This window comes from Salvelinus alpinus, chromosome 1 (genome assembly GCF_045679555.1).
Source record: "Salvelinus alpinus chromosome 1, SLU_Salpinus.1, whole genome shotgun sequence".
Taxonomy (NCBI): domain Eukaryota; kingdom Metazoa; phylum Chordata; class Actinopteri; order Salmoniformes; family Salmonidae; genus Salvelinus; species Salvelinus alpinus.
In genome coordinates this window covers 5,963,894-5,975,999 of record NC_092086.1, presented here as the reverse complement: position 1 = coordinate 5,975,999, position 12,106 = coordinate 5,963,894, and the positions used below count along the sequence as shown (strand labels likewise).

At 46.5% G+C, this 12,106-nt stretch overlaps 1 protein-coding gene across 1 annotated transcript in view; it reads right to left on the bottom strand.

Moving 5' to 3' along the window:
* LOC139569663 (glutamate receptor ionotropic, NMDA 2A-like) overlaps positions 1-3,272 on the bottom strand; it is a 270,123-nt gene extending 266,851 nt beyond the window's left edge. The window contains exon 1 of the mRNA XM_071391075.1: positions 2,306-3,272. The gene's annotated coding sequence lies outside the window, so the exon portion shown is untranslated. The remainder of the gene's footprint in view (positions 1-2,305) is intronic.
* Positions 3,273-12,106: the final 8,834 nt, after the last annotated feature.

Here is a 12,106-nt window from a genome sequence, read left to right as displayed (position 1 = left end):
GTAGAGGGGGTTATATTGGAGTGGTAGGATGATATGTAGAGGGGGTTATATTGGAGTGGTAGGATGATATGTAGAGGGGGTTATATTGGAGTGGTAGGATGATATGTAGCAGGGGTAGAGGGGGTTATATTGGAGTGGTAGGATGATATGTAGAGGGGGTTATATTGGAGTGGTAGGACGATATGTAGCAGGGGGTAGAGGGGGTTATATTGGAGTGGTAGGACGATATGTCGAGGGGGGGTAGAAGGGGTTATATTGGAGTGGTAGGATGATATGTAGCAGGGGGTAGAGTGGGTTATATTGGAGTGATAGGATGATATGTAGAGGGGGTTATATTGGAGTGGTAGGATGATATGTAGCAGGGGGTAGAGGGGGTTATATTGGAGTGGTAGGATGATATGTAGAGGGGGTTATATTGGAGTGTTAGGATGATATATAGAGGGGGTTATATTGGAGTGGTAGGATGATATGTAGCAGGGAGTAGAGGGGGTTATATTGGAGTGGTAGGGTGATATGTAGCAGGGGGTAGAGGGGGTTATATTGGAGTGGTAGGATGATATGTAGCAGGGGGTAGAGGGGGTTATATTGGAGTGGTAGGATGATATGTAGAGGGGGTTAAATTGGAGTGGTAGGATGATATGTAGCAGGGGGTAGAGGGGGTTATATTGGAGTGGTAGGATGATATGTAGAGGGGGTTATATTGGAGTGTTAGGATGATATGTAGAGGGGGTTATATTGGAGTGGTAGGATGATATGTAGCAGGGAGTAGAGGGGGTTATATTGGAGTGGTAGGGTGATATGTAGCAGGGGGTAGAGGGGGTTATATTGGAGTGGTAGGATGATATGTAGAGGGGGTTATATTGGAGTGGTAGGATGATATGTAGCAGGGGGTAGAGGGGGTTATATTGGAGTGGTAGGATGATATGTAGAGGGGGTTATATTGGAGTGTTAGGATGATATGTAGAGGGGGTTATATTGGAGTGGTAGGATGATATGTAGCAGGGAGTAGAGGGGGTTATATTGGAGTGGTAGGATGATATGTAGCAGGGGGTAGAGGGGGTTATATTGGAGTGGTAGGACGATATGTAGAGGGGGTTATATTGGAGTGGTAGGATGATATGTAGCAGGGGGTAGAGGGGGTTATATTGGAGTGGTAGGACGATATGTAGAGGGGGTTACATTGGAGTGTTAGGATGATATGTAGAGGGGGTTATATTGGAGTGGTAGGATGATATGTAGAGGGGGTTATATTGGGGTGGTAGGATGATATGTAGAGGGGGTTATATTGGAGTGGTAGGATGATATGTAGAGGGGGTTATATTGGAGTGGTAGGATGATATGTAGCAGGGGGTTATATTGGGGTGGTAGGATGATATGTAGAGGGGGTTATATTGGGGTGGTAGGATGATATGTAGAGGGGGTTATATTTGAGTGGTAGAATGATATGTAGAGGGGGTTATATTGGAGTGGTAGGATGATATGTAGAGGGGGTTATATTGGAGTGGTAGGGTGATATGTAGCAGGGGGTAGAGGGGGTTATATTGGAGTGGTAGGATGATATGTAGAGGGGGTTATATTGGAGTGGTAGGATGATATGTAGCAGGGAGGTAGAGGGGGTTATATTTGAGTGGTAGAATGATATGTAGAGGGGGTTATATTGGAGTGGTAGGATGATATGTAGAGGGGGTTATATTGGAGTGGTAGGATGATATGTAGCAGGGGGATGGGGGTTATATTGGGGATATAGGTTGATATGTAACCTAACCAGGACAAAGGTGGTTGTGGGTAATGGTACCTCTGTGCTCCCATGGTAACCTACAGGCTGGGGGGGGGGGGGGTAGTTCTGAAGCTAAGTTGATCACAATGATTTAAAACCCAAGACAAAAAAATGTCCTACATCTCACAGTGTGTGTGTGTTCTGGTAATTGTACACACACACACACACACACACACACACACACACACACACACACACACACACACACACACACACACACACACACACACACACACACACACACACACACACACACACACACACACACACACACACACACACACACACACACACACACACACACACACACACACACACACACACCCTAGTGCTCACTGCACTTTGGAGAGTCAAAGCACGGTAAGGCAAGGCTATGCGTAAAACGGGGCAGCCTATTGCTACCGTTGAAAACCCGACAGTAGTGTCGATAATGACAACATGAATAGGCAGAGAGAGAGACAGACCGGGGGGGACCTGCAGGGGGACATGGACACGGACAGAAAGACATATACAGATGGACATACTTACAGCCTCTCCTTTTCATACAGCTTCAGAACAGCGGGGTGATGAGGGGACATTACAACAGCCCAGCCGGTCCCCCCCTCCTCTCTCCTCTGGAACTCAAACCAAATGAAGACAGAGGCTGTTAATTCCTTCCTTCTTTCCTTCCTTTCCCGGGGTTTAGAATATTAATCCGGTTGTTAACTCCACACACACACCGCTGAGAGAGAGAAAGAGCAGCAAAAATCACTGTAATCCAATAGGGCTCGTTGTGTACCGTGTTCCTTGGTCCTCCGCGGTACAAATATCCCGGTCCAACATCTTCCAGTCGAACGTAGTCCCGTTTCCCCACCTCCTCTGTCTTCTTCTCCTCCTCCTGTGGTCTTCTCTCTCAGTCCTATCCCAGCTGCGAGCCGAGCTGCCCTGCACGCAACGCACACGGTACGACTGGACTACAACGTGTGTGTGTGTGTGTGTGTGTGTGAGTACGTGCGTGTGAGTGAGTGAGTGCGCTCTGCAGAAGAGGGACTGGGCTGCAGGATGGACGGACGGTGCCTGCGCTGCTCGCTGGGCTGGCTCTCTCACCCCCACTGTGGCCACAAACGTTTTGATTTACATTGGGTTGAGCATCAAACTAACGTGAATCCCGACGTAAAATCAACAAGAAATGTCCCTGGATTTGGGAGAAGAAGAAAATAAAACAACGAAATGTCCTTTATGTTGATGACTTTTTTTTTTTACAAATCCAATTAGTTTCCCCACGTTAATTCAACATCATCACGGTGATATTTCTTGTTGTTGTTGGTTGGAATGCCGTGAGAAACAACGCTGATTCAACCGGGGTTTTGTTGTCGTTGCTCAGTGGGGTCTCCTCGGCGCTAGTTCCTTCAGAACTGAGACGACTCCGTCACACACACACACACACACACACACACACACACACACACACACACACACGATAATTCCACCCTTGCTGAACCCCCATGTGTTTTCAACGCAATGAGCTAGTATAATACAACGCGGTACCGTCAACTTCTATCACCGGAAGACGATCCTTAACAACGTTTTTATTATAAATAAAATGACGATGATTTTCTTCAGACCTTTGTAACTGTTTAAATACATATCAGTCGTCTAAACGAACCACTGCTTGTATGTCATATTTTATTGTTTTGTTTTGTTTTGTGATTGGCTGACATAAAGGTGTTTTGTTTTGTGATTGGCTGACATAAAGGTGAAATAAAATAATGCACCAGTATAGTCTAATTCTTCTCCTTTTTTTTTCTTCCCTGTCGTCGTTCCTTCTAATCTCTCTCTTTTTCTATCCTTCTATATCAGGATGTGGAGTCTGTCTGCCAGGGGGTGCCTCTCAGTGACGTAGAATAACTGTCATTTAAATTCCACATGCCACGCGCCGTCAAAGCCCCCCCCCCCCCTTTCCCAGCCCCCTCTCCCTTTCTCTCTGCAGAACTCTTGTATGGAGTCTGCTACTGCACTCTGGAGAAAGAAGGGAGAGAGATGCAGCGAGATGGAGAGAGAGAGAGAGAGAGAGAAGGAGAAAGAGAGAGGGCAAGGGAGAGAGATGGAGAAAGAGAGATGGAGAGAGAGGGCGAGAGAGAGAGAGAGAGAGAGAGAGAGAGAGAGAGAGAGAGAGAGATGGAGAGAGAGAGAGAGAAGGAGAAAGAGAGAGGGCAAGGGAGAGAGATGGTGAAAGAGAGATGGAGAAAGAGAGATGGAGAGAGAGAGAGAGAAGGAGAAAGAGATAGAGAAAGAGAGAGGGCAAGGGAGAGAGATGGAGAAAGAGAGATGGAGAGAGATGGAGAGAGAGAGAGAGGGGGAGAGAGATGGAGAAAGAGAGGGGGAGAGCGATGCAGAGAGATGGAGAAAGAGAGGGGGAGAGAGGAAGAGATGAAAAACCCAGCAGCCTCCGAGTGCTGCAGCAGTCTAACTCGTTGCATCGCAGTGCTAGAGCCGTTACTACAGACCTGGGTTCATTCCCGGACTGTTCCACAACCGGCCGTGGCCGCGAGTCCCATAAGACGGCGTCCAATTGGCCCAGCGTCGTCCGGGTGTCGGGGAGGGTTTGGCTGGGTGGGGGCTTTACTTGGTTCATCGTGCTCTAGCGACTCCTTGTGGCGGGCCCGGTGCCTGCAGGCTGACCCCGGTAGCCAGTTGAACGGCGTTTCCTCTGACACAGTGGTGCTTTCGGGTGGATTAAAGACGCGTGACTTCACCTCTCCCGAGCCCGTTGGGGAGTCGCAGCGATGAGACGAGATCTGATAAATACAAACCCAGCAGCGTTGCAGTTCTTTACACGAACCGGTGCTCCTGGCACCTACTGTCATACCCCGTTCAAAGGCACGTCAATATTTTGTCTTGTCCATTCACCCTCTGAATGGCACACGTACACAATCCATGTCTCAATTGTCTCAAGGCTTAAAAATCCTTCCTTCAATCCGTCTCCTCCCCTTCATCTACACTGATTGAAGTGTATTTAACAGGTGACATCAATAAGGAATCATAGTTTTCACCTGGATTCACCTGGTCAGTTTACGTCATGGAAAGAGCAGGTGTTCTTAATGTTTTGTATATTCAGTGTATGTCTCTCTCTCTCTCTCTCTCTCTCTCTCTCTCTCTCTCTCTCTCTCTCTCTCTCTCTCTCTCTCTCTCTCTCTCTCTCTCTCTCTCTCTCTCCTCTCTCCTCTCTCTCCTCTCTCTCTCCTCTCTCTCTCTCTCTCTCTCTCTCTCTCTCTCTCTCTCTCTCTCTCTCTCTCTCTCTCTCTCCTCTCTCTCTCCTCTCTCTCTCTCTCCTCTCTCTCTCTCCTCTCTCTCTCCCCTCTCTCTCTCCTCTCTCTCTCTCTCCTCTCTCTCTCTCTCCTCTCTCTCTCTCCTCTCTCTCTCTCTCTCTCTCTCTCTCTCTCTCTCTCTCTCTCTCTCTCTCTCTCTCTCTCTCTCTCTCCTCTCTCTCTCTATCTCTCTCCTCTCTCTCTCTCTCCTCTCTCTCTCTCTCTCTCTCTCTCTCTCTCTCTCTCTCTCTCTCTCTCCTCTCTCTCTCTCTCCTCTCTCTCTCTCTCTCTCTCTCTCTCTCTCCTCTCTCTCTCTCTCTCTCTCTCTCTCTCTCTCATCTCTCTCCTCTCTCTCCTCTCTCTCTCCTCCCTCTCTCCTCTCTCTCTCCTCTCTCTCTCTCTCCTCTCTCTCTCCTCTCTCTCTCTCTCTCTCTCTCTCTCTCTCCTCTCTCTCTCTCCTCTCTCTCTCTCTCTCTCCTCTCTCTTTCTCTCCTCTCTCTCTCTCCTCTCTCTCTCTCTCCTCTCTCTCTCTCTCTCTCTTCTCTCTCTCTCTCTCTCTCTCTCTCTCTCTCTCTCTCTCTCTCTCTCTCTCTCTCTCTCTCTCTCTCTCTCTCTCTCTCTCTCTCTCTCTCTCTCTCTCTCTCATACACACACTTGGACGTGTTCCAACCTTTTCTGGGATCAGAGAAGAGAGGAGGTTCTGGTGCAGAGCCCATGCCCATGGCAACACATGTGACTGTCCATCGACCCCGGAGAGAAGGGCTCAATCCCCCATGGCCACATATCTTACTATCCATCGACTGCGGAGACAGAGGTTCAATTCTCCATGGCCATAACTCCTACCTCCCCTCTCTAATTGGCTGTAATATAATGTCAATAAAACTTGATTCCTACCTCCACTCTCTAATTGGCTGTAATATAATGTCAATTAAACATAATTCCTACCTCCTCTCTCTAATTGGCTGTAATATAATGTCAATAAAACATGATTCCTACCTCTTCTCTCTAATTGGCTGTAATATAATGTCAATTAAACATGATTCCTACCTCCTCTCTCCAATTGGCTGCAACATGATGTCAATTACACATAATTCCTACCTCTTCTCTCTAATTGGCTGTAACATGATGTCAATTACACATAATTCCTACCTCCCCTCTCTAATTGGCTGCTTCATAATGTCAATATAACATGATTCCTACCTCCTCTCTCTAATTGGCTGTAACATGATGTCAATTAAACATCATTCCTACCTCCTCTCTCTAATTGGCTGCAACACAATGTCAATATAACATAATTCCTACCTCCCCTCTCTAATTGGCTGCTTCATAATGTCAATAAAACATAATTCCTACCTCCGCTCTCTAATAGGCTGTAAAATGATCACAATTAAACATCAAAATACAAAAACAGGAAACTTTATTATAATTTTGTTTAATTATTGAAAAGGTTAAAAAAATATATATCCCAAAATAAAGTGACATTGAAAAACAATCCACCAAAACATCTACAACACAATAACTTGCCCCACTTATTCACAATCAATACAAAATACTAATTAGTCTATTGCCTGTCAGATCAATGCTGAGCTCAGACGTCAGCTGGAACTGTGAAACTCTGAAACCCCTGACCCGCCAACCGGCCGAACGCGACATGTATACAACTACAATCAGTCAACAAGTCGGAAAACCCCAGCCCCCCCAGCCCCCCCAGCCCCCCCAGCCCATCCAGCCCCCCAGCTCCCCAGGCCCCGAGCCCCCCCAGCCCCCCCAGCCCCTACATCCCCCCAGCCTCTGCATCCCCCCAGCCTCTGCATACCCCCAGCCCCCCCAGCCTCTGCATCCCCCCAGCCTCTGCATACCCCCAGCCTCTGCATCCCCCCAGCCTCTGCATACCCCCAGCCCCCCCAGCCTCCCCATCCCCCCAGCCTCTGCATCCCCCCAGCCTCTGCATACCCCCAGCCCCCCCAGCCTCCCCATCCCCCCAGCCTCTGCATCCCCCCAGCCTCTGCATACCCCCAGCACCCCCAGCCTCTGCATCCCCCCCAGCCTCTGCATACCCCCAGCCCCCCCAGCCCCTGCATCCCCCCAGCCCTGCAGGCGCCCCATCCCCCCAGGCCCCGAGCCCCCCCAGCCCTCACAGCCTCCTAGCACTGTTAGTCAGGAGCTTCATGAAATGGGTTTCCACGGGCCGAGCAGCTGCACACAAGCCTAAGATCACCATGCGCAATGCCAAGCGTCGGCTGGAGTGGTGTAAAGCTCACCGCCATTGGACTCTGGAGCAGTGGAAACTCGTTCTCTGGACTGATGAACCACGCTTCACAGTCTCTCAGTCCGACGGATATATCTGGGTTTGGAGGATGCCAGGAGAACACGAACTGTCCCAATGCATAGAGCCAACTGTAAAGTTTGGTGGAGGAGGAATAATAGTCTGGGGCTGTTTTTCATGGTTCGGGCCCCTTAGTTCCAATGAAGGGAAATCTTAACTATACAGTATACAATGACATTCTAGACGATTCTGTGCTTCCAACTGTGTGGCAACAGTTTGAGGAAAGGCCCTATCCTGTTTCCGCATGACAATGCCCCCTCGTGCACAAAGCGAGGTCCATACAGAAATGGTTTGTCGAGATCGGTGTGGAGGAACTTGACTGGCCTGCACAGAACCCTGACCTCAACCCTATCGAACACCTTTGGGATGAATTGGAACGCCGACTGCGAGCCAGGCCTAATCACCTAACATCAGTGCCTGACCTCACTAATGCTCTTGTGGCTGAATGGAAGCAAGTCCCCACAGCAATGTTCCAACATCTAGTGGAAAGCCTTCCCAGAAGAGTGGAGGCTGTTATAGCAGCAATGTTCCAACATCTAGTGGAAAGCCTTCCCAGAAGAGTGGAGGCTGTTATAGCAGCAATGTTCCAACATCTAGTGGAAAGCCTTCCCAGAAGAGTGGAGGCTGTTATAGCAGCAATGTTCCAACATCTAGTGGAAAGCCTTCCCAGAAGAGTGGAGGCTGTTATAGCAGCAATGTTCCAACATCTAGTGGAAAGCCTTCACAGAAGAGTGGAGGCTGTTATAGCAGCAATGTTCCAACATCTAGTGGAAAGCCTTCCCAGAAGAGTGGAGGCTGTTATAGCAGCAATGTTCCAACATCTAGTGGAAAGCCTTCCCAGAAGAGTGGAGGCTGTTATAACAGCAATGTTCCAACATCTAGTGGAAAGCCTTCCCAGAAGAGAGGAGGCTGTTATAGCAGCAATGTTCCAACATCTAGTGGAAAGCCTTCCCAGAAGAGTGGAGGCTGTTATAGCAGCAATGTTCCAACATCTAGTGGAAAGCCTTCCCAGAAGAGAGGAGGCTGTTATAGCAGCAATGTTCCAACATCTAGTGGAAAGCCTTCCCAGAAGAGTGGAGGCTGTTATAACAGCAAAGAGGGAACAACTCCATATTAAAGGCTATGATTTTGGAATTACATGTTTGACGAGCAGTTGTCCACATACGATTGACTATATAGTAAATATGCTCTGGAGTTGCTTACCAAGACGACATTGAATGTTCCTGATTGGTCGAATTACAGTTTCTAGCAACGATCAACAACCAATTTGACAGAGCTGGAAGAATTTAGAAAATACAAATTATGTACAATCCACGTGTGGAAACCTCTTAGAGACTTACCCAGAAAGACTAACAGCTGTAATCACTCTTAGAGACTTACCCAGAAAGACTCACAGCTGTCATCACTCTTAGAGACTTACCCAGAAAGACTCACAGCTGTAATCACTCTTAGAGACTTACCCAGAAAGACTCACAGCTGTAATCACTCTTAGAGACTTACCCAGAAAGACTCCCAGCTGTAATCACTCTTAGAGACTTACCCAGAAAGACTCACAGCTGTAATCACTCTTAGAGACTTACCCAGAAAGACTCACAGCTGTAATCACTCTTTAGAGACTTACCCAGAAAGACTCACAGCTGTAATCACTCTTTAGAGACTTACCCAGAAAGACTACCAGCTGTAATCACTCTTAGAGACTTACCCAGAAAGACTCACAGCTGTAATCACTCTTAGAGACTTACCCAGAAAGAGTCACAGCTGTAATCACTCTTAGAGACTTACCCAGAAAGACTCACAGCTGTAATCACTCTTAGAGACTTACCCAGAAAGACTCACAGCTGTAATCACTCTTAGAGACTTACCCAGAAATACTCACAGCTGTCATCTCTCTTAGAGACTTACCCAGAAAGACTCACAGCTGTAATCACTCTTAGAGACTTACCCAGAAAGACTCACAGCTGTAATCACTCTTAGAGACTTACCCAGATAGACTCACAGCTGTAATCACTCTTAGAGACTTACCCAGAAAGACTCACAGCTGTAATCACTCTTAGAGACTTACCCAGAAAGACTAACAGCTGTAATCACTCTTTAGAGACTTACCCAGAAAGACTCACAGCTGTAATCACTCTTTAAAGACTTACCCAGAGAGACTCACAGCTGTAATCACTCTTAGAGACTTACCCAGAAAGACTCACAGCTGTAATCGCTGCCAAAGGTGATTCTAACATGTATTGACTCAGGGGATATATTTATGTTTTATTTTCTGAAAATAGAATACTGACATTACAGAGTATTTTGTTTAGATCGTTGACAAGAAAAAACGACGAATTAATAAACCAATTTGAATCCCACTTTGTGACAACAACCAAACGAGGAAGAGGTCCAGTGGCGTGAAGACATTATGGTGGAAAATTACAAGATGAGGTTGTAATAGTTTTACTGCATCAAATGGTTGTTTTATGCAACAGAATTGTTGTAACTTTAATGTGTTACAGAGTTAATGTTTAAGTTAATTCATTGAGCCGTATCTAAAGATATTTCTTTACAGTTATTTACATATGTAATTGTATTGGTTAGTATTGAATTACGCTTTTGACTGCAAGTTCCAGAATGCCTTGCGACAGGAAGTAGAGAGTGAACGCTAGTTAAGTGCAATTGACAGGTGATTATGGGGATTGGCTCCTTTGCGCGATAGCAGCTTGCTGGCATTGCTCTGTAGAATCTAACGCTTGTTAAATGTAACGTGATCACGTAGTATTACTAAAAGAAGTATTAGTATATTATTAGTAGTATATATTAGTAGTATTACTAAAAGAGGCTTTCATATCAAACCCGACGTCCCGAGTCATTACTTTGAAGATAGTTATTCTATAAGAATAGAGTGTTATGTTAACTGTTGTGTGTCTGTTCTACTGAGGACGGGCCTCTGGGAGATTTAACACCGACAGAGGAGATTGACGATGTCTTTTCGGGTGATAAAACCTTTAATGAACATTCCAGAGAACATGAGTTCATGTTTCTGTTCTGTACCGTTTTTTTTTTAAATACAAGGAGAGTCGCACACTCTAGGAGCTCAGATGCAAAAAAAAATATTTTACGTCCGACGTTTGGACATCAAACGTCGGACGTCTTCATCAGGGTATCTTCATCAGGGTATCTTCATCAGGGTATCTTCATCAGGGTATCTTCATCAGGGTATCTTCATCACGGTATAATGAAAAACACTGCGAGATGACTCGTGTATATAGTGTTAAAAGACACACACAGGTGTCTGTAATCATGGCCAAGAGTGGCCTGATATCATCGGTTAATTAATCATATATTAAAATAGCATACAAAAAAACATAAATGGATAGCGTGCGATCATAGATACAATTTAGACTACATAAGCCTACAAAAACATTTACAACAGGCAAAATCACAAGAATCACAAGAGTGTCTTCAGATCAAAGTCTACGTTGAGAGCGAAGGGAGCAAAGGGTCTTTAAGTTAAAGATCCAAGCAGCCTCTCCTTTTAACAATAAATTGTCGACGTCACCCCCCTCTCTCCTAGTGGAGGTGACACGTTCGATGCCGATGTAACGTAGAGACAAAATCGAGTGGTTTTCTTCGATAAAGTGGGGCCGCAACTGGGTAAGTCGAGTCTGTTCTGTACCGAGTCTGTTCTATACCGAGTCTGTTCTGTACCGAGTCTGTTCTATAGTCTGTTCTGTAGTCTGTTCTATACCGAGTCTGTTCTATACCGAGTCTGTTCTATACCGAGTCTGTTCTATACCGTGACTGTTCTATACCGTGTCTGTTCTGTAGTCTGTTCTGTACCGAGTCTGTTCTGTAGTCTGTTCTGTACCGAGTCTGCTCTGTACCGAGTCTGTTCTGTACCGAGTCTGTTCTGTACCGAGTCTGTTCTATACCGAGTCTGTTCTGTACCGAGTCTGTTCTGTAGTCTGTTCTGTAGTCTGTTCTGTACCGTCTGTTCTGTAGTCTGTTCTGTACCGAGTCTGTTCTGTAGTCTGTTCTGTACCGAGTCTGTTCTGTAGTCTGTTCTGTACCGAGTCTGTTCTGTACCGAGTCTGTTCTGTACCGAGTCTGTTCTGTACCGAGTCTGTTCTATAGTCTGTTCTGTACCGAGTCTGTTCTGTACCGAGTCTGTTCTGTACCGAGTCTGTTCTGTACCGAGTCTGTTCTGTACCGAGTCTGTTCTGTAGTCTGTTCTGTACCGAGTCTGTTCTGTAGTCTGTTCTGTACCGAGTCTGTTCTGTACCGAGTCTGTTCTATACCGTGTCTGTTCTGTACCGAGTCTGTTCTGTAGTCTGTTCTGTAGTCTGTTCTGTACCGAGTCTGTTCTGTAGTCTGTTCTGTAGTCTGTTCTGTAGTCTGTTCTGTAGTCTGTTCTGTAGTCTGTTCTGTAGTCTGTTCTGTAGTCTGTTCTGTAGTCTGTTCTGTACCGAGTCTGTTCTGTACCGAGTCTGTTCTGTACCGAGTCTGTTCTGTACCGAGTCTGTTCTGTACCGAGTCTGTTCTATACCGAGTCTGTTCTATACCGAGTCTGTTCTGTACCGAGTCTGTTCTGTACCGAGTCTGTTCTGTAGTCTGTTCTATACCGAGTCTGTTCTGTACCGAGTCTGTTCTGTACCGAGTCTGTTCTATACCGAGTCTGTTCTGTACCGAGTCTGTTCTATAGTCTGTTCTGTAGTCTGTTCTATACCGAGTCTG